Below are 21,415 nucleotides of genomic sequence, written 5' to 3'. Positions count from 1 at the left end.
AACATCTGGGGGCCATAATTTGGAGACTCCTACCATAGATAAAAGGTAGAAACCAGGTCCTGCTCCACCTTATAGGCAAAATAGGCAGCCGCCTAGAGCGCCTTCTAGGTGGCAGAATTAGCTTTTGTCTAGGGTCACAAAAATCATAACTTAAACATAACACGTAACTTGCAGAGGCCATTAAAGGATGTGATGCAATATAGTGCTACAATAACCCTACGCTTTCCCTTTAAATTCCCCGACAAGGTTGACTGAACGCTGTATGCGAGCGGCTGATAACTCTGTAAGCGCCAAGGTTTGTTGAGCGCTCTCCCATAGTGCATTGGGGAGGAAACAGCATCTGTCACACAAGAGTAGACGTGCAAGAGACCACCACAACCAAGGCGCTCTGGACAGTTGTAGACACAAAAAATCCTAAGTATTTACTTGAATTTCTATATCGGCCTCTAATTAAAAAAAATTTGTCCTGATTGTTATCTAAGTCACAATTACGGACAAACACAATCTGGCCGAGCTGATAACACTCATGCTGTTGTGTTGTTCATGGCTTTTAGCGCATTGTGTAAACCTCCACAGTGCAGGAAGGTAACCTGTAGCTTTTCTAAACATTTCAAGTAGTTGCAAATAACAATAGGATGAACTTTTAACCTTTAAAAGGGTACTCCGGTGGGAGGAAGGGGTTAACATAATTCCCATTATACATGACATAAAAAAAATAACCCTTTGTAACCCACTGTTTATTTTGTTCTAGTTTTATTGTATTTTCTTTTCCCTTTTTTCTTATCTTTTCTTCCCTATCCCCCTTTCTCTCCTATATTTAAAAAAAAATTTCAATAAAACTTTGAATATGAAAAAAAAAAAAACTTACCTCCAGCGCTCCTATGGTGCCTCTGGTGTCCCACTCCGGTCCTTAGCTGCGATCCTCCTGGGAAAAAAGCTTGGGACTTAGCAGATTTTGCCCAGGGGCGCGGGAAGGCTATATGTACTGTATATATTAATCCAGTTGTAATGCTGCCTTCCTACTGGGACTCAGAGCTGCAGAATGCATTATGGTCTATCAAGTTTTCTCCCGGCACTTTTCATTAGGTCGACACGTTGACCACATACGGCTCTCGGGAAGAGATGTAACCTTGAATACGTATAAAGGAATGATTTTCATGCTTGATGTGTAACGCAGGGACTTCCTTTTATAGTTCTAGGTCATGGGTGTTGAATATGAATCCAAGTGCCGGTGTGCGGCATATCTAGCTACTGACGCAGCCTCAAAACTAATAGCAGGATCCCTTAGATCAGTGGTCTTCAAACTATGGTCCTCCAGATGTTGCAAAACTACAACACTTCCTTCTTCTGGAGCTCTTGGCATGACTGGAGTGATAGAAACCTCTTGGAGATCAATTTCCACAGTTAGAGCTGGTTCTGGACTATCTGAACTCGGACTGGCTGGCAAGAATACAGGAGACATGGAGACCGAAATGTAGACTGGTGCCAAAGGTGATAGGATTGGAGCTGGTGGGGTGACTAGAGTTGGTTGCACCGGCCCCTGAGATGGCATGATACCGAAGATTGCAGCTTGGCTGGGAGAGAACATGGCGACATCCATGGTTGGATGGATCCCCTCACCTGGCATGTACTCTCATGTAGGTCTGACAGCTGGTGGAGGAGGTATAGGAGGTTCAGGCTAGTCTTCCTTGCAACACAACTTTATCTGGTTACGGAGGACAACTTGTGGCTTGTACCCTGGCTTCTGGATTGCGTACACATCTGAGTCTGGGTAGGGTATGGCCGTCACCGTGTATGGCTCCGTTTCCCAGATGGAGTCCAGTTTGTGGGTCTTCAGGAATTTCCGCAGCAAGACCTTGTCGCCTTACTGGAGGGGTTTGGCGGAGGCATGACGGTTGTAGTCTTGCTGTTGCCTTTTCTGAGCCTCGCCCATCTTTTTATTTACAATCTCTTTTGCTTCCTGGCTTGTGGAGAGTTGTAGAAGGGAGCTTCAAGTCCAAACATCCGATCTTTTGGCAGCTGCCCGTGTCGACCCATCATCAAGTAGAACGGGGTGTATCCAGTAAAACAGTGGACTGTATTATAATACATTTCCAGCAATTCGGGCAATAGCCGGGGCCACTCTTCATGCTTTGCCACAGATGCTGCTCCCAGCATGTGTATAAAAACTTGATTGATGTGCTCACAAAGCCCGTTCACCTGAGGGTGGTAAGCAGTAGTCTACAGTTTCTTGCAGGTGTGGAACTGACATAGCTCCTGGAAGAGTTGGGCTTTGAAGGCTATTCCTCAGTTCGTTAGGACAGACTACGGACACCCAAGAATTTGTACCCAATGAGTGTAGAACATCTGGGCCATGGTTTTGGCTGTGAGGTCCTTAACGGGCACTATGACAACCCACTTGGAGTAGTGATCCACCATTATGAGAGCATAAGTGTACCTGGATGGAATGAAGGGGCACTCTTGCGTCTTTGCGCCATTCTTGGTGACTTTGCAGACGGAAAACTCGCTGCACCATTTCTCGATGTTGTTTCACATCCCAATCCAATAGAACCTTTGTCTAAGAGTACCCTCGATCTTGTGGACCCCCAAGTGTCACGACTGATCATGGTATGCGTTGAGGACCATTGCCGTGTCTCTTCGGGGAACCAGAATCTGATGAAGTCGATCACCAGAAACCGGATCCAAAGAGTTTCGGTAAAACAATCCTTTGTGCACAAACAGTCGTTTCCTCTGTCGCCACAGACATTTCAACTCGTAGTCACACTGGGCCCAGCGTAGATGGATTGGTACCTTTTTTATCAGAAGATAGTCCAACAGATCCCCATGACTCGACTTTCATCTTGTAGAGTCTTCCAGGTGTATAGGTCTTCCTGGACCTTCTCGGACCTGGGTACACCCTCTTCAAGGGTGGTCACAGTATTCTGACTCACGAACTTATGATAAAATGGGGGCATCTCCATGTCTTCCCACTCATCTTCAACAGGTGGTTCTTCGCCGGGGGTCGTTCGAGATAGTACATTGGACTTGCCTCTTCTGTACTTGATGGTGAAGTTGTAGTTGGCCAATCTTGGGGCCCAACGCTGTTTGATGGCACTGAATTTTACAGTATTCAGATGGGCCAATGGGTTATTATCCATGTAGACAGTGAATGGCTTGGCAGCCAAGTAGTCTTTAACCCCTTAAGGACCGGGGGTTTTTCAGTTTTTGCATTTTCATTTTTTGCTCCTTGCCTTTAAAAAATCATAACTTTCAATTTTGCACCTAAAAATCCATATGATTGCTTATTTTTTGCGCCACCAATTCTACTTTGTAATGACGTCAGTCATTTTGCCCAAAAATCTACGGTGAAACGGTAAGAAAAATCATTGTGCGACAAAATTGAAAAAAAAAACGCTGTTTTGTAACTTTTGGGGGCTTCCGTTTCTACGTAGTACATTTTTCGGTAAAAATGAAGCCTTATCTTTATTCTGTAGGTCCATACGATTAAAATGATACCCTACTTATATAGGTTTGATTTTGTCGTACTTCTGGAAAAAATCATAACTACATGCAGGAAAATTAATATTGTCATCTTCTGACCCCTATAACTTTTTTATTTTTCCGTGTATGGGGCTGTATGAGGGCTCATTTTTTGCGCCGTCATCTGAAGTTTTTAACGGTACCATTTTTGCATTGATCGCTTTTTATTCATTTTTAAATTATATAAAAAGTGACCAAAAATGCACTATTTTGGACTTTGGAATTTTTTTGCGCATACGCCATTGACAGAGTGGTTTAATTAACAATATATTTTTATAATTCGGACATTTCCGCAGGCGGTGATACCATATATGTTTATTTTTATTTACACTGTGTTTTTTTTTTTTTTTTATGGGAAAAGGGGGGTGATTCAAACTTTTAATAGGGGAGGGGTTAAATGATATTCATTCACTTTTTTTATTCACTTTTTTTTTGCAGTGTTATAGCTCCCATAGGGACCTATAACACTGCACACACTGATCTCTTATACTGATCATTGTTATCCCATAGGGACCTATAACACTGCACACACTGATCATTGTTATCCCATAGGGACCTATAACACTGCACACACTGATCTTTCACATTGATCACTGGTTTCTCATAGGAAACCAGTGATCGATGATTCTGCCGCTTGACTGCTCATGCCTGGATCTCAGGCACTGAGCAGTCATTCGGCAGGTAGGGGCCCTCCCGCTGTCCTGTAAGCTGTTTGGGATGCCGCGATTTCGCCGCGGCTATCCCGAACAGCCCACTGAAAATGAAGCGGCGGTAGTAGCCGGCAAATCCCAGGAAGCTCCTGACATCTTTCACTGTGCGTGGGGTAGGCCAGTCCTTGAAAATCTCTATCGTCTCAGGAAAAGGCTGGACTCCCTTGGCACTGACAACATGACCTAGGTAATGTACCTGAGGTTTAAGCAGATGACACTTGGACGGCTTAAAGGGGCATTCCGGTGGAAAACTTTTTTTTTAAATCAACTGGTGCCAGAAAGTTAAACAGATTTGTAAATTACTTCTATTAAAAATCTTAATCCTTCCAGTACTTATTAGCTGCTGAATACTACAGAAGAAATTCTTTTCTTTTTGGAACACAGAGCTCTCTGCTGACATCTCTGTCCATTTTAAGAACTGTCCAGAGTAGGAGAAAATCCCCATAGCAAACATGTGCTGCTCTGGACAGTTCCTAAAATTGACAGAGATGTCAGAAAAGAGCACTGTGCTTGTGATGTCAGCAGAGACCACTGTGTTCCAAAAAGAAAAATAATTTCTTCTGTAGTATTCAGCAGCTAAAAAGTACTGGAAGGATTAAGATTTTTTAATAGAAGTAATTTACAAATCTGTTTAACTTTCTGGCGCCAGTTGATAAAAAAAAAAAAAGTTTCCACCAGAGTACCCCTTTAATCCTCAGCCCATGTTTGATCAAGACTTAGAAGACATCTGACAAATGATCCAGGTGCTCCTGGTAGGCCTTGGAGTACACGATGACAGGTCCAGGCACAGCTTCATCAGATGCTGGAAAGTAGCAGGGGCATTGCACAGTCCGAACGGCATACTCTTTAATTTGAACAGTCCCATGGGTGTCACGAAGGCTGTCTTCTCTAGATATTCTTCAGCCATAGGCACTCGCCAATACCCACTGTGAAGTCCAAGGTGGAGAAGTAGGCAGCCGACCCTAGGGCTGTGACTCTTCGATTCTTGGAAGCATCCTTATGTGACATTGTTCAGTTTCCTGTAGTCTACACATAAACGGATGGTACCATCCTTCTTCTTGACCAAGACAAGGGGCATCGCCCAGGGACTCTCTTGAATAACATCCGCGTCCTTCATGTCAACCAGGATCTTCTTAACAGTTTGATACATGCCTGGTGCAACCAGATGGTGTCTTTCTTTGATAGGTGGACTGTCGCCTGTCCAAATCCGGTGCTGGATCATGGACATACGTCCAAAGTCTGTGGGGTGCTTACTGAAAGCCTCGTGATGCCTCTTGGCGACATTAATGACTCCACTGACTTGATCTCTCGGAGTGGCTTCATCTCCCACTTGGAGTTGTGCCCACCAGGGCGCAGGGGGACTTACAGCAGATCCCGGAGTCGCTTGGGCTGTCCGCTGTCGGGCCACCTTGTGTTCTTTTAAGATGTCCCCTGATTCTAGAAGATAAAGCTTGGCGACTGGAGTGTATTTAGGTAAGACTGTAGCCACAACGGACAGATTGACTAACCGGACTGGAACTCTCCCATTGGTAACTGTGACAAGGCTTCTGGCAGCGCGGACTAGGGGATGGTCTTCCAACTGCATAGGCTCTAGCAGGGCTTGATAGTCCTTGTTTTTTACTCCAGGATATGCGTGGAACCAAATGATTGTCTCTGTGTTGGGTTTTAATTCGCACTCTGCAAACTTCACCTTGCTGGTTGGCAAAGCTTCTGCTTCTTTATGTGGTGCTGCAAAGCCCGCTACCCTGAAGGGGACATGTAGGGGAGAAAGAGGCATGCAAAGAATCTACGACTTAAGCAAAACAGTGTTTCATTATGTTCATCCCCAATATAAACTCTGCAGACCCCTTATCAGACACATCAGTTACAATCACTCCCTGCCCTCTGAGTACATGTTTCCCCAACTGGATGGTGGGGACCCAATATCCATGTCTGGGTATTGGTTTCCCGTTACCTGCCACTACCCTAAAATCAACATAATCAGGTTCACATAATAAATTAGCATATTAGTACTTGTAAAAAAACATCTTTAGATATAGTAGACACTCATGACCCTGTATCTATCAACGCCTCCAATTGTATACCTTCTACAATGATCTTTACATAGGGCAGGGGGCAACATAAAGTGAGAGTCCTGACTTAGATCGTTTTGGGTTTGGACCTGATGCCTGTTTGCCTGAGGGCCGGTCCGCAACCTCAGGGGAAATCCGTTTAAATCCCAGCATTGTACATTCCAATGTCCAGATTTATTGCAATAGGTACAAAAGGGTCACTGAGTCCCCAGGGGCTTATTGGGCCGAGGATTGTGGGGGTTTACAGGACGGGAAGCAGAAACAGAAATGGGTTTCCTATGTAGGAGAGGTTCCCGGTCAGGTGGAGTGGCCCGACTGGCAAGCTCCTTCACAGCCTGAGTCAATAGTTTAATGTCCTGCTTAACACTGAAATTCAGAGACTGCAGCGACTGGTAGGGCAGTGGACACTGGGGTGGGAGCTGGTGGTGGTGGCATGGGTCCGGCTACTGCCCCTAGTGCTCTGGGACAGGGGCACAATTTTCTTCTGACTCAGTCTCGGACTGAATAGCCAGCCTCTTAAAAGCGGGAAAGGACAGACTGGGGTTTTGCACTGCTAACATCCTCAACTGACCTTTGTCCTGTCACGATTCGGCTTCCAGGTAGTGAATCCTCTGTGTCAGCGAGGGATTGGCGTGGACCGTGCTAGTGGACCGGTTCTAAGAGGCTACTGGTTTTCACCAGAGCCCGCCGCAAAGCGGGATGGTCTTGCTGCGGCAGTAGCAACCAGGTCGTATCCACTAGCAACGGCTCAACCTCGCTGACTGCTGAGAAGGCGTGGGACAGAAGGACTAGGCAGAGGCAAGGTCAGACGTAGCAGAAGGTCGGGGCAGGCGGCAAGGTTCGTAGTCAAGATGGATAGCAAGGGTTCAGGTAACACAGGCTTTGGACACACTAAACGCTTTCACTGGCACAAGGCAACAAGATCCGGCAAGGGAGTGCAGGGGAAGTGAACAGATATAGTCTGGGAGCAGATGGAAGCCAATTAAGCTAATTGGGCCAGGCACCAATCATTGGTGCACTGGCCCTTTAAGTCTCAGAGAGCTGGCGCGCGCGCGCCCTAGAGAGCGGAGCCGCGCGCCAGCACATGACAGCAGGGGACCGGGACGGGTAAGTGACCTGGGATGCGATTCGCGAGCAGGCGCGTCCCGCTGTGCGAATCGCATCCCCGACGGCCATGACAGTGCAGCGCTCCCGGTCAGCGGGACTGACCGGGGCGCTGCAGGGAGAAAGACGCCGTGAGCGCTCCGGGGAGGAGCGGGGACCCGGAGCGCTAGGCGTAACAGTACCCCCCCCTTAGGTCTCCCCTTTTTTTTGTCCGGTAACTGCCTCCCCTGGGATGAGGACACCGGGAAAGAATGGAGGGTTTCCTCAACGGCAGGCAGTACAGCAGGAGTTGGAATGGGGAGGGAGGGCAGAGGGTGAAGCTTGGCACGGGGCAGGGAGACACAAGGACGGGAGCCATGAGGAGGCACAGAGGCTTGCCTGACGGGACTGGGAGGGGGGGAGAGGCACTTCCTATGGCAGGCAGAGTCCCAGTTCTTGATCTCCCCGGTGGTCCAATCAAGGGTGGGAGAATGAAGCCGGAGCCATGGCAGACCGAGGAGGACCTCAGAGGTACAGTTGGGGAGAACGAAGAGCTCAATCCTTTCGTGGTGGGGTCCAATACACATCAGGAGGGGTTCAGTGCGGTAACGCACGGTGCAATCCAGTCTGACTCCATTGACCGCGGAAATGTAGAGCGGCTTGACGAGACGGGTCACCGGGATGCGGAATTTATTCACAAAAAACTCCAAAATAAAATTCCCAGAGGCACCAGAGTCCAAGCAGGCCATGGCTGAGAGGGAGGAGTTGGCTGAAGGAGAAATCCGCACGGGCACCGTGAGACGTGGAGAAGCAGACCTAGAACCAAGAGACGCCACACCCACGTGAGCTGGGTGCGTGCGTGCGTTACCCAGACGTGGAGGACGGATAGGGCAATCCACCAAGAAATGCTCGGTACTGGCACAGTAAAGACAGAGATTTTCTTCCCTACGGCGATTCCTCTCTTCCTGGGTCAGGCGAGACCGATCCACTTGCATGGCCTCCTCGGCGGGAGGCCCAGGCGTAGATTGCAACGGATACTGTGGGAGAGGTGCCCAGAGATCTAAGTCTTTTTCCTGGCGGAGCTCTTGGTGTCGCTCAGAAAAACGCATGTCAATGCGGGTAGCCAAATGGATGAGTTCTTGGAGGTTGGCAGGAATCTCTCGTGCGGCCAGCACATCCTTGATGCGACTGGATAGGCCTTTTTTAAAGGTCGCGCAGAGAGCCTCGTTATTCCATGATAACTCGGAAGCAAGAGTACGAAATTGGATGGCGTACTCGCCCACTGAAGAATTACCCTGGACCAGGTTCAACAGGGCAGTCTCGGCAGAAGAAGCTCGGGCTGGCTCCTCAAAGACACTCCGGACTTCAGCGAAGAAGGTCTGGACTGTGGCTGTGGCAGGATCATTGCGGTCCCAGAGCGGTGTGGCCCAAGACAAGGCCTTTCCTGAAAGAAGGCTTACTACGAACGCCACCTTAGACCGTTCTGTAGGAAACAAATCCGACAACATCTCCATATGCAGGGAACACTGAGACAAAAATCCACGGCAGAGTTTAGAGTCCCCATCAAATTTGTCCGGCAGGGACAAGCGGAGGCTAGGGGCGGCCACTCTCTGCGGAGGAGGTGCAGGAGCTGGCGGAGGAGATGGTTGCTGCTGTAGCAGAGGCAGAAGTTGCTGTAACGTGGCGGTCAACTGCGACAGCTGCTGTCCTTGTTGGGCAATTTGCTGCGATTGCTGAGCGACCACCGTGGTAAGGTCAGCGAGACTTGGCAGCGGCACCTCAGCGGGATCCATGGCCGGATCTACTGTCACGATTCGGCTTCCAGGTAGTGGATCCTCTGTGTCAGCGAGGGATTGGCGTGGACCGTGCTAGTGGACCGGTTCTAAGCGGCTACTGGTTTTCACCAGAGCCCGCCGCAAAGCGGGATGGTCTTGCTGCGGCAGTAGCAACCAGGTCGTATCCACTAGCAACGGCTCAACCTCGCTGACTGCTGAGAAGGCGTGGGACAGAAGGACTAGGCAGAGGCAAGGTCAGACGTAGCAGAAGGTCGGGGCAGGCGGCAAGGTTCGTAGTCAAGATGGATAGCAAGGGTTCAGGTAACACAGGCTTTGGACACACTAAACGCTTTCACTGGCACAAGGCAACAAGATCCGGCAAGGGAGTGCAGGGGAAGTGAACAGATATAGTCTGGGAGCAGATGGAAGCCAATTAAGCTAATTGGGCCAGGCACCAATCATTGGTGCACTGGCCCTTTAAGTCTCAGAGAGCTGGCGCGCGCGCGCCCCAGAGAGCGGAGCCGCGCGCGCCAGCACATGACAGCAGGGGACCGGGACGGGTAAGTGACCTGGGATGCGATTCGCGAGCGGGCGCGTCCCGCTGTGCGAATCGCATCCCCGACGGCCATGACAGTGCAGCGCTCCCGGTCAGCGGGACTGACCGGGGCGCTGCAGGGAGAAAGACGCCGTGAGCGCTCCGGGGAGGAGCGGGGACCCGGAGCGCTAGGCGTAACATGTCCCACTTATTATGAGCCCCATCAATAAATCTGTCCATCAATACTTTGTTACCCTGATCGGGAGTGATACCATTTAGCTTTTGAACAGTTTCTAGGGCAGTGATGGCAAACCTTCTTGAGCCCGAGTGCCCAAACCGTAATGCAAACCAACTTTTTTTTCCCTCAAAGTGACAGCACAGCAATTAAATCAGAATACTGAGGTTTAAGTTTAGAAAAAACAACTCCTAAAGTTGCCATAACTAATTAACATCTTTTGTTTTAAAAGAAGAACACAACAACAGAGTTCAATGATCCAAACTTGTTTTTTTTTTTATTAATAGTTTATAAATCCCCCACATTAGGTTGGCAGTATAGTTCCCCCACATTAGGTTGCAATATAGTTCCCCCACATTAGGTTGGCAGTATAGTTCCCCCACATTAGGTTGGCAGTATAGTTCCCCCACTTTAGGTGCAGTATAGTTCCCCCACATTAGGTGCAGTAAAGCTCCCCCACAGACATACAGACTTCAGCCATATACAGTATATGGCTGGAGGCTGTATGCCGGTGTACTGCCCCACTTCCACTGCTCCTTCAGTCCAGGGTCACAATCAATTGATATGGCCTACAGGCCATAGCAGTAGGTCCCGGGACCGGAGGAGCGGTGGTCGGAGCACCGAAGATGACGTACAAGGTAACTTACCATGCGCGCGCGCCGTCCTCTTCTTCAATGCTGTGATGCTCTGCTCCTCCGTTCCTATGGGTGCACACATGGGATGTCAGTGATGTCCCTGCGTGCGCTACCTCCTTGCGGCCCCTGCATTTTTAAAGTTAATGCGGGGCCGCAGAAAGGCAAACGGGACATCCTTGTGTCCCGGAAAGATCTTTTGGGACACAGGGATGTCCTGAATGGGCTGATGGTGAACTATGGCCGCGTACCCACAGAGGGGGCTCGGCGTGCCACAGGTTCACCATCACTGCTCTAGGGCATTCTGTAGGGCTATGGCATAAGCTCTTAAAGTCTTACCTGGTTTCTGACGCCTCTCATACAACCGGAGACGTACCTCTGATTGAGATTGTGAATCAAATACCTGGTACAGCCCTTCAAATATCTGCTCTACAGTCGCCTTCTCAAGTGCTGGTCCTTGTAGTTGTCCTGTGAGCAGCTGCACCTGTTGATTAGGAGGGAGAGAGTAAAAGACGAACAAACTCTGGATCTTCTCCTTGAAATCCCTCAGGATGAAGGGGTCTCCATTGTATATAGGGAGGACAGGATTCCCCAAGAACACTGGTGCTGACATTGTTGACGTGAACTGCAAGCGGAATCTTCAGCATTCCAACCGCTGGAGCAGCAGACGCTCCCGCTGCTGGTGATGAAGGGGCACTGTAGCCGGGTTGATCTGGAGAGCTGGGCGCTGACGTCTTGTAGATCTCTTTGAGTGCGCTGTCAATTTAGGATGATTTTAGTGCACTGTCTCTTTAAGACATCTGGTAAGGTGCTGTGGCAGCTTAATCTTGACTAACTGGGACCCTCTAAGTGGCGCTCCCCCACTATGCGGCAAGTACCCGGGGACACTGTGGGGCACTAAGGGGTTCATGCAAGTCGCCACCGGTGCAAGAGACTTACTGCAGGAGATCGTTGATTTATTCAGAGTTTGCGCTGCATTGGGTGCTTGACTGTATTTCACAGAGCCAGACGCAGCCGCCGGAGCCTTCAATATGGCTGCGCCCAGGGAACTTCCGGTTTGGTCCGGCTAGTGAAGCCTTTATCCGTGCAACACGGGGTGGATATTTAGTTCCTCCTCGCACACTGAAAAGGCGTCACCACTGGGGACTGACAGGGCGGAGCTGTGGCCGCTCGCGTGCGTGGGAACCACGAGACTACGTTTTGCTCTTTCAGGTCCTGACTTTGCACACTCTGCAACGGCAATTAACAGTCTTTCCTTCACCTCCCCTTCTATTTCACCAGTGCCTGCCAGTAACACTCTGCAATTAGAATAGTCCCGTACACTTTTCTGGCGCAAACGTTTTCTCGGACATAGTTCAGACTAGGTGGGAGAAATTGTGGCTTTGTGGCCTATGGCACACACCCGAATTCTGTTCATGACACCAAAGTTTAGATGTGGTGAGCCACAGGGTGTGATGTGAGGTGTAAGGGCAGATGGGGTTGCCCAGGGTTAGATGGTATTAACCCCCTTCGTGTCCATGATGCCAGTGCGTGATTTAACCTTAATCACCCAAAGGTAGCACCGCTAGTCCTAGGTTAGGCAGGGGCAAATAATAATCCAAGGCCAGGTTAAGGTAAAGGGTAGCTTTTACTGAGGTAGACAGATGGTACAGTCTATACAGTTTGGCCAGGATCCCAGAGAGGTGACCAGTAACACGGCGGACCTTGCAGCTTGCTGGAACTTGCAGTGATTTGACAGACTATAGGTGCAGGCCACGCTGACTTCAATTGACTTGACTGAAGATGATGACAGATGATAAAGACGACTTGAGTTACTGACTTGTGGCTGCATTTTAGGTAGAGGCCTCCAGATGTGCTGGACACGGATCCTGAGATGTCTGGACTAGACTGAACCTCAGAATGAAAGAATCACAAGAGAGAGATTGCAGCTCCTTCCTATCTTATAAAGGGGGGCTGTGCAAGGAGCCCTTAGGCTACCTGTGGGTCACCTGGTGCTCTCTGGGTAACAAACATATGACTTAAACATGTGACAAACATTATCATGTGTCTAAAAAATCATGTGATTAATGTCAAAGGTCCTTTACAGTTAATATACAACCTATTCACATTATGGGGGAACACTGCAGGAGAGCCCTGAGGATGTTCCGGGACTCAACCTGACAGGACTGTAGGAGCATATCCCGTACTGGGAAACCACATAAACATAACACATAACTTGCAGAGCCATTGAAGGATGTGATGCAATATAGTGATACAATAACCCTACGCTTTCCCTTTAAATTCCCTGACATGGTTGGCTGAACCCTGTATGCGAGCGGCTGATAACTCTGTAAGCGCCAAGGTTTGTTGAGCGCTCTCCCATAGTGCATTGGGGAGGAAACAGCATCTGTCGTGCAGGAGACCACCACAACCAAGGCGCTCTGGACAGTTGTAGACCCCCAAAAAAGTATTTACTTGAATTTCTATATCGACCTCTGATAAAAAATTTGGCCTGATTGTTATCTAAGTCACAATTAGACAAACACAATCTGGCCGAGCTGATAACACACATGCCGTTGTGTTGTTCATGGCTTTTAGCGCATTGTGTAAACCTCTACAATGCAGGGAGGTAACCTGTAGCTTTTCTAAACATTCCATGTAGTTGCAAATAAAACCCTTAAAAGGGTACTCCGGTGGGAGGAAGGGGTTAATAGAATGCCCATTATACATGACATAAAAGAAAATAATAATCCTTTGTAACCCATTGTTTGTTTTGTTCCGGTTTTATTGTATTTTCCTCCCCCCCCCCCTCTCTCTTTTTACCTTTCTCTTTTTTTCTTATATTTCCCTCCCTTTCCCCCTGTTCTCTCCAATATTTAAAATAAAATTCAATAGAACTTTGAATATGAAAAAAAATAAAAAATAAATAAAAAACCTTTACTTGCCTCCAGCGCTCCTGTGGTGCCTCTGGTGTCCTACGCCGGTCCCCAGCTGCGATCCTCTTCCTGGGAAAAAAAGTTTTTTGTCCCGAAGTGTCATACTGACGCTCAGTCAATCACTCGTGGAGGCAGGACATCTCTGGGCCCTGATGTCACTCCGGACCCAGGTAGCATTCTTTTTCACACAAAGAGGTGTGGTGGCCCAGTACGGGAGATGTTACCCCGTACCCTTGCTGCCCTGTCAGGCAGCCTTCTTCAGTGTCCCCAGGACCCCTTGCACCTGTTCCCCCCCCCCCCCCCAGCAAGCCCTTAAAGCGCAACTGTCATAAAATTTCGGTGCAATAACCTGCACACAGCCTTTGTACTGTGTGCAGGTGGTGGGTATAGCAATATTTTTACCTAATATTTGCAGGCTTTCATGACTGCAAAAAATGCTTTTATTCAAAGCCACTGATGGTCGAATAGGCGTGGCGCGAGGTACGCTATGCCCCGCCGCCACGCCCACCCCCACGCCTACCAAGTATGTCAGCGCTGGGACCGCTGTGTGATTGAAACACATTCCCAGCGCATGCGCCCTTCAGCTAATCTAACCTGCGCGCCACTGTGTGTCATCCAGCAAGCGCTCGCTCCAGCCGCTGTCTTGCAATGCGCAATCAGGTTAGTTCTCCATACTAGGCGCACTGAGGAGGAAGACTGCGGCGGGAGCGAGCGCTTGCTGGATGACACAAAGCGCGCCGCAGGTTAGACTAGCTGAAGGACGCATGCGCTGGGACCTGTGTGTCAATGACACAGCAGTCCCAGCGCTGACATACGGGGTAGGCGTCGGGGTGGGCGTGGTGGCGGAGGGCATTGCGTACCTCGCGCCACGCCTATCCGACCATCAGTGACTTTGAATAAAAGCATTTTTTGCAGTCATGAAAGCCTGCAAATTTCATGTAAAAATATTGCTATACCCACCACCTGCACACAGTACAAAGGCTGTGTGCAGGTTATTGCACCAAAATTTCATGACTTCATTTAGTTGCGCTTTAAGGTCTCTGCATCAATGGTCACCTCCTTGGGCCCTGGCTGAAATGAATAGACTTTACCAACTGTCTACCTAATGCTTACCCATTGTATCGCTGCTCTGTACCCCAACGCCATTTCGTATTCTTCTTCAAGGGGCTGTTGCCACAAAGAATGGAAAGATATGGGCCGAAGCTGCTGCCATTTGTGGTGCGACAAGCGCAGCAGCAGGACACAAAAGCATTGGAAGCCCTGTATATTAGGAAGTTAGAACATCCCCGAGATTGAGAGCCACCTCTGGAACCTCGTAAAATTTGACAAAGTGCGGGGGTTTTGCACCCTCACGGACTGTCGTCATGGTGGGACCATCTTGGTTAATCATCGGGCAGTGCAGAGAAACTCTTCTCCCCCCCCCCCATCATTGCATTCTCTAGAGTGAGGGGACATCATGGAGTATACTCCTGTACAGAGCTTGAGAGGAGAGTGGGCGGCTGCGGTGACCCGTCCGAAGAATCTAACCCAGATTCCGGTTGCCTACTTCCCATCGGACAATTGGGACGCCGATCCCTTTGAGTTGCTGCCACATTAAGTCAGAGGTACCGTCCAGGAGGAGGAGGTCTACATGCCCCAAGTGCCTGTCATGGCACCAAAGGATCTTCAACAGTCATCTGTGAATGTGCCCAGGCTTACTCCCGTGGTCGAGGAGGTTTGGCCTAACCAGAGGGCACCAACTGAAGTGCCTCAGCCTATTCCCGCAGAGGAGGTTTGGCCGGCCCAACAGGCACCAACTGCTGTTACCCCAGTGGCGCAAGCCGCTGAAGTGCAAATGGTATACATAACCAGTGATGTTATTACTCTCCAAAAATGCATCCAGACCCCTTTTGAACTCTTTTACAGAGTTCACCATGACCACCTCCTCTGGCAGAGAGTTCCATAGTCTCACTGCTCTTACAGTAAAGAATCCCTGTCTGTGCTTGTGTAGAAACCTTCTGTGGTGACCCATGGTGATGTCATGACCACGAGGTGTAGCGGTGTAGGTGGATGGGGCAAGGTGTTATTAACCCCTAATGTCGTGACGCCAGAGAGGTTTTTGAGTACCGGAACCACACGACCGGTATCTCCGCTATCCCAATGGCTAGGCAGTGAATGGAGAGTCCACAACCAAGTTATAGTTTAACGGAGGCTTTACTGAGTTAAGACAGGTGTTATTATCTTCACAGCTAGGCCAGAATCCCAGAGAGGTGGCCAGGAACACAGAAGGACCTTGCATATTGCTGGGACCAATTAGACTTGTAGTCTTTAAATAATTGACTTGAAGCTTGACTAGAATGTAGATAGTAGTGACAGCAGACATAGACTTACTGGAATTACTGTAGATTTGAGGCCTTCCAGGTTCAGGTTCCATATAGAGGGGGGGGGGGGGCTGAGCCCAAGCCCATTGGTCAAGCTGCAGATCATGTGTTAAGCTGGTGCCCTCTGGGTAACATGTGATAACTTAAACATAACATGTGACATCTCACAGGTCCTTTAGATGACCTCTCACAGGTCCTTTGAACTAACTATACATTAATACACTGACTACAATTCTATTACAATAAATGACAGTATAGTAACACCAGGGGAGACACTGCAGGAGAGCCCCAGGTCACTGAGGGACTCAACCTGACAGGGCCTAAGTGTAGTGCAGGACCATGTCCTGTGTGGGGACATCACAAACCCCCCCTGCTTAACACAAGTCAACCTCGACGCAGGTTCTGTTAGAGTTGAGAGTCGAGGTGGCCCTGAGGCCGGATGCAGTCCTGAGGCATTTTCTGCAAACAAACATCCTTCCCAGGCTGGTAAAACTGATAACATAAGAGTCTCTGTAATATTGTCCTTACATGCTCTGATTTTTGATGTTCAACCGAGAAAAGGATTAATAATGACTAGGACCAATACATATAACTTTACTTTAAGCACCTTTCACTATGCATTTGATGACTTGACTATGCAATACAGTGGATTGGACACAACATGACATTTGGACTATGCATGTAACATAATACTCATGACTATACTTAATACTTTACACTAGACATTTGCGGATTGGGATGCCTGAGGCTTTCTACCCAATGCCTTGGCTACTGGGGTCCCTTGGCATTTAAAACACTTCTCCCCAGAAGACTATATTAAGTTTATTCTTAACATTTTTATGCTAGACAACAGATATAGATAACATTTTGACATTTCTGTTACCTCATATTGACTATGTGCATTTCCTAGAATCAGGAGTACCTTCTTGCCAGTAAAGCACCCTGTGCACGAACACAAGAACATAGGACATTAGACATTTGACATGACATTAGACTGTGTAATTTTGAGTGCTACAGTACTACTGTATGTGACTTAAGGTGTACATTACTTATGATGTACATTGTGTGTGGTACACTACTGTTTATGTTATATGATGCTGGTGATGGGGTGACTTGTTGCTTTTCCCAAGTGGCTCAGGGCAAACCCCTGTAGAGTTACAATCAGTCATCAGAAAAGACTGTACACGGTGACTTCGGGTGTACAACAACTTATATAAATTTTATTAGACCTGGGAAAACATAATACAGGACCATTTCAGTTTACCTCTGTAACCATTTTTATAGAACATAATATATTACTTTAGGGATTTACATGACAGTTCATGTTCTGCTCAGTAGTCCCTGTACATTAGAGTCCATGGATATTGCTGAAGTCAGGGTCACCCCTCCTGACTTGTTTGTGCCTATATAAAGCAAATCGTGAATCTCCTCTACCAAGGAGTCTCTTGGCCGAAGCCGGGCACGTTACTTACTAATCTTGGTTGCAGTGAACTTATCTTTACAAGTCTGTCAGGCACAATGCTTGAACGTAGCAATAACCCTGTAACAACAAAAGTGTGCTACTGCACTACAGTCAGTTAGTCTAGTGACCAGGTCTGGTTAATTCACTGTACACAAATCACTTAGATAGCTTGCTCTCCCAGTCTTGCCTACCAGGCTGGGCCCTAGGTTGTGAGATGAGCCTGGGGTTGCGAGACTGGGCCCCTTGCATGGGGTCATTGTGGGTGTTCCATGAGACAAGGGACAAGTGGGAGTCCGTAATGGTTGGACTGACTGTAACCACTACTTGCACTGCAGCAGCTTGCGCCACTGAGGGATTATTTATTGGTGCCTGCTGATCCGGCCAAACCTCCGCCACTGCAGGAGTAGGCTGTGATGACTGGTTCTGCCAGAACCCATAGGGTTAATGATTTCTAGCCCTGTTGTTTGTTTTGGTTGCTGGGATTACGCCTCTGTGCTTCTGGGTGTGGTTAAGCTTGCTGAGCCAATTAGAGTCCTCCTGGTTGCAGCTCAGGCATATATAAGGAGGCCCTTTCAGTCATTCTCTGCTTGTGATAGTTCTTAGTAACTTACCTAGTTATCTCTGTACTCATTGGGGGACATGTATCATTATTTGTGTATGGTAGAAGCATTTTACCCCTTTTCCCGAATTCTAAATTATGTGCAGAAGCGCTAAATTTATCAATCAAGTGCAATGAGATTCATAAATTGCAGGTAAATATAGTTATCTCCTCAATCCACTCTTTGGAAAATAGAATCGATGATTTAGAGCATCTTGCTACGTTAAGTCCAAGATGGCTTATATTTGCGCAAAAAAAAACAGCTCTTGCGGCAAAATTTTTGGTGTTAAGGAAAAGTACGCAGTTAATAAATCCATGTGTACTATAGATGTCACTCCAAGGTACCCCAATTCAGCCACATCTGGAGGACATGCTCTACCAAAACGTGTGCAAAAAAAGGGCTTGCGCAAAATTTTGCGCAAAAAAATACACACAAAACAGGGGTAAAATCTTTGATACATGTCCCCCATTCTGTTTATTCTGGTTTTGTGACTTTTTGCTTGGCTTTTGACTCCCCTTTGATACTCTCCAGGTTTAGACTCTGCCCTCTGACTAGCTATTTTTGTGTGTGGGTGTTTAGGTTTGTTTTCTGTTAGTCGTGTACCTCCAGCCTTTCCTGACCTTTTGCCAGTTTTGTAGTTTATTGTTTTGACTTTTTGACTGTCCCTCACTTATTTAGGAAGGGACTGTCACCGGGGTTACGGACCTGTCGTCTAGGGCAGGTACGTAAGTAGGCAGGAACAGGTGAGTGGGCGAGAATAGTGTGCACTCCTTCCCTGCCCAGGCGTGACATAGGCTGAGGCACTTGAGTTGGTACCCCTGGGTTAGGCCAAACCTCCTTGACAGCTGGAGTAGGCCTGGGCACATCTGTACAGGAACTTTGATGTAGGTACTTGGGATCCATCGCAGGTGGATCTGGATACTCCTCTTGGACGACTGCTCCCTTGACACTGGGAGGTAGAAGACCAAAGGGATCTGCGTCTGAATCTTCAGAGGGAAAATAAGCAAATGGGATCTGGGTAGGATTCTTGGGCCTGATGACAGCTGCTGCCCATTCCCCTTGCAGGCTCTGCACCGGGGTGTAATCCACAATTTCCCCGCTCTTTAGATAAGGCTCTTCTTGGGGGAGAGTCCCTCTGTACCGCCCTCCTGTTTACTAGGAGAATGCCCCCTTGGTGAAAGTCCATGAGGGTGCCAAATCCCTGCACTCGGTTAAACTTCACTACGGTGGCGCTTCGACGCTTCATGGGTGGCTCACCCTCTCGGGAATGCTCTGTTCTGCGGATGTACAGGGCTTCTAGTTGTTTAGTGTCCTTTTGTTGCTGCTGCCTCACTTCAAATGGCAACTGCTTAGGCCCATATCTTTGTAGCCTTTGGGCCCTCAGTTCCTCCACGATGGTGGCCACTTCTGCGTCTCTTTTAGCCCTTTCAGACTGGGCTGGAGGAAGGGGCTTCCCTGGAAGTAGATGCTCCCGCATGTATTGAATCAATTCTGGCTCGTCGCCGAACAGCCACTTAGGGAGCGGTGGTGACCGGGGATGTGCTGGGGGTTGTTGGGCCTTGGGCACTGACTCAGGGCTGGAGGTAGAGGAAGGAGTAGAGAAAGCAGCCTCAGGCAGGGCACTCACATCGGACTCCTCAGAGCTTATGCAAATTGCCGTCGACATGGAGCAGGAAGACCACAAATCCAGTTCAGCAATTAAAGTTTCCCTCAATGGGAACACACCCTGACGAGTTTTATTGGTAACACCCAGTTGTCAATTTGTTATTACATGTCCAGGAAGAATAGCAGAAGAATTTTGGTAGAATTCTGTGTTTTGGGAACACAAAAGTCAGCCACAGTTCCGCCCAAATTACGAAAAATCTGATGTGTAAAGATGCTCCAGTATTGTCATTTCTTGAATAATATCATGAGCTTGGCAATGTCTGGAAGCCCCATAGAGAATTAATGGAGTTCTGGACGCACATGTGCGGCCAGAACTCCATTCGTTCTATATGGGGCTTCCAAACATTGCCAAGCTCATAATATTATAAGCTTGGTAAAATTTTATATCAGCATGGCATAATTCCGAGAGAACATTTCACCTCCATTGTTGTAATTGGTGTGGGGTCCCCAGTGGTCGGATCCTTACCGATCAGCTAGTTATAAAATACATAGGTCCTTTTTAATGGTGGGATAACCCTTATAACCATGTGAATTCATTCAGTCATGACTAGCATACTGAATATAAATCTACACAGCGAATGAACTTCTTTGATAAAGGCTCTGGCAAGACCACAGGGTAACGCTGCCAGCTCTGGAAGGATATACTATATACCATTCATTCTCTCCATGTACGGCCAGAACTCCATGCATTCTCTATGGGGCTTCCAAACATTGCCAAGCTCATAATATTATTTAATTATTAGTAATAATTATATGAATAATATTTATATGTATAATTATTATATTAATAATTTTTTCATTTTTGATTGTAGAATAACCCTCATAACCATGTGATTATATATAGCCATGACTAGCATACTGAATATAAATCTACATGGCATATGAATGTCTCTTTAATAAATGAGTCAAAGGCTCTGGCAAGACCGCAGGGATTTCCTTCTAAGTAACGCTGCCAGCTCTGCGGTGTGTACTATATACCATTCATTCTCTCCATGGGCAGGGCAGAATGGAGAATTTTCATTGGTCCTTTTCATCTTAACCCTTGCATTTGCTTTCATTTCTTGCCGATTCCCAGCTTTTTTTTTTACTCGCTCTTTTGTTTTGTATCCCCCCCCCCCCAAACTTGGTCTTCAGTCCCCTCACTAATCAACCATCTCCCCACATACATCCATTCACAAGGTCTCCACGGCAACAGAAACTACGGTAACCAACGCGAAGAATCGGATGGGGTGGAAGGGGGGGGGGGGTGATGCCCGTTGTCTGGCATTTTGTATACTGTGGTTTTGTATTCAGGGTCACTGTCATGGAGGTGAGAGGGTGCCCTCACCCGCCCTGCACTGGGCTCACATAAGGTACATTTTCTTTGATCAAGTATATAGGACATGATAAATACACCGCACATATAGGGGGGAAATTGAAGGATGTTGCGCACGTCACTTTATGTTGCGCAAATAGATAAAAAGGGTAAAAAAAAAAAACACACATTTCTAGGCAAGCAAAAATTTGCGCAAAAATAGTTTTCGCACAAGTGATATATTCAGTGCACCAACCAGTGCATCTACTAACTGCGCTTCCTGGTAGCGCACAACAAGAAGTGCAAAATTAGATTATAATTTCTGCGCAAAATAAAAAACACTGCACACGTAGTTTTGCAGGTGCGTGACAGTTAAGAAATTCTTTTCAAACAGTGATGTTCCTGACGGGACCACATGCGGTGAACCCAGCCTCCCCCTGTAACTATCAACCTGCCTCCTTCCTGTCATGAAGACCCCCGCTGTTGTACACACTCTGAGCAGGTCATAAGCTGCCAACACAGTCCGCAGATACAATCACTGTCATTATAAACAACTTGT

The sequence above is a fragment of the Hyla sarda genome, chromosome 6 (assembly GCF_029499605.1).
Source record: "Hyla sarda isolate aHylSar1 chromosome 6, aHylSar1.hap1, whole genome shotgun sequence".
NCBI lineage: Eukaryota > Metazoa > Chordata > Amphibia > Anura > Hylidae > Hyla > Hyla sarda.
Note: the sequence above shows the minus strand (reverse complement) of the source record.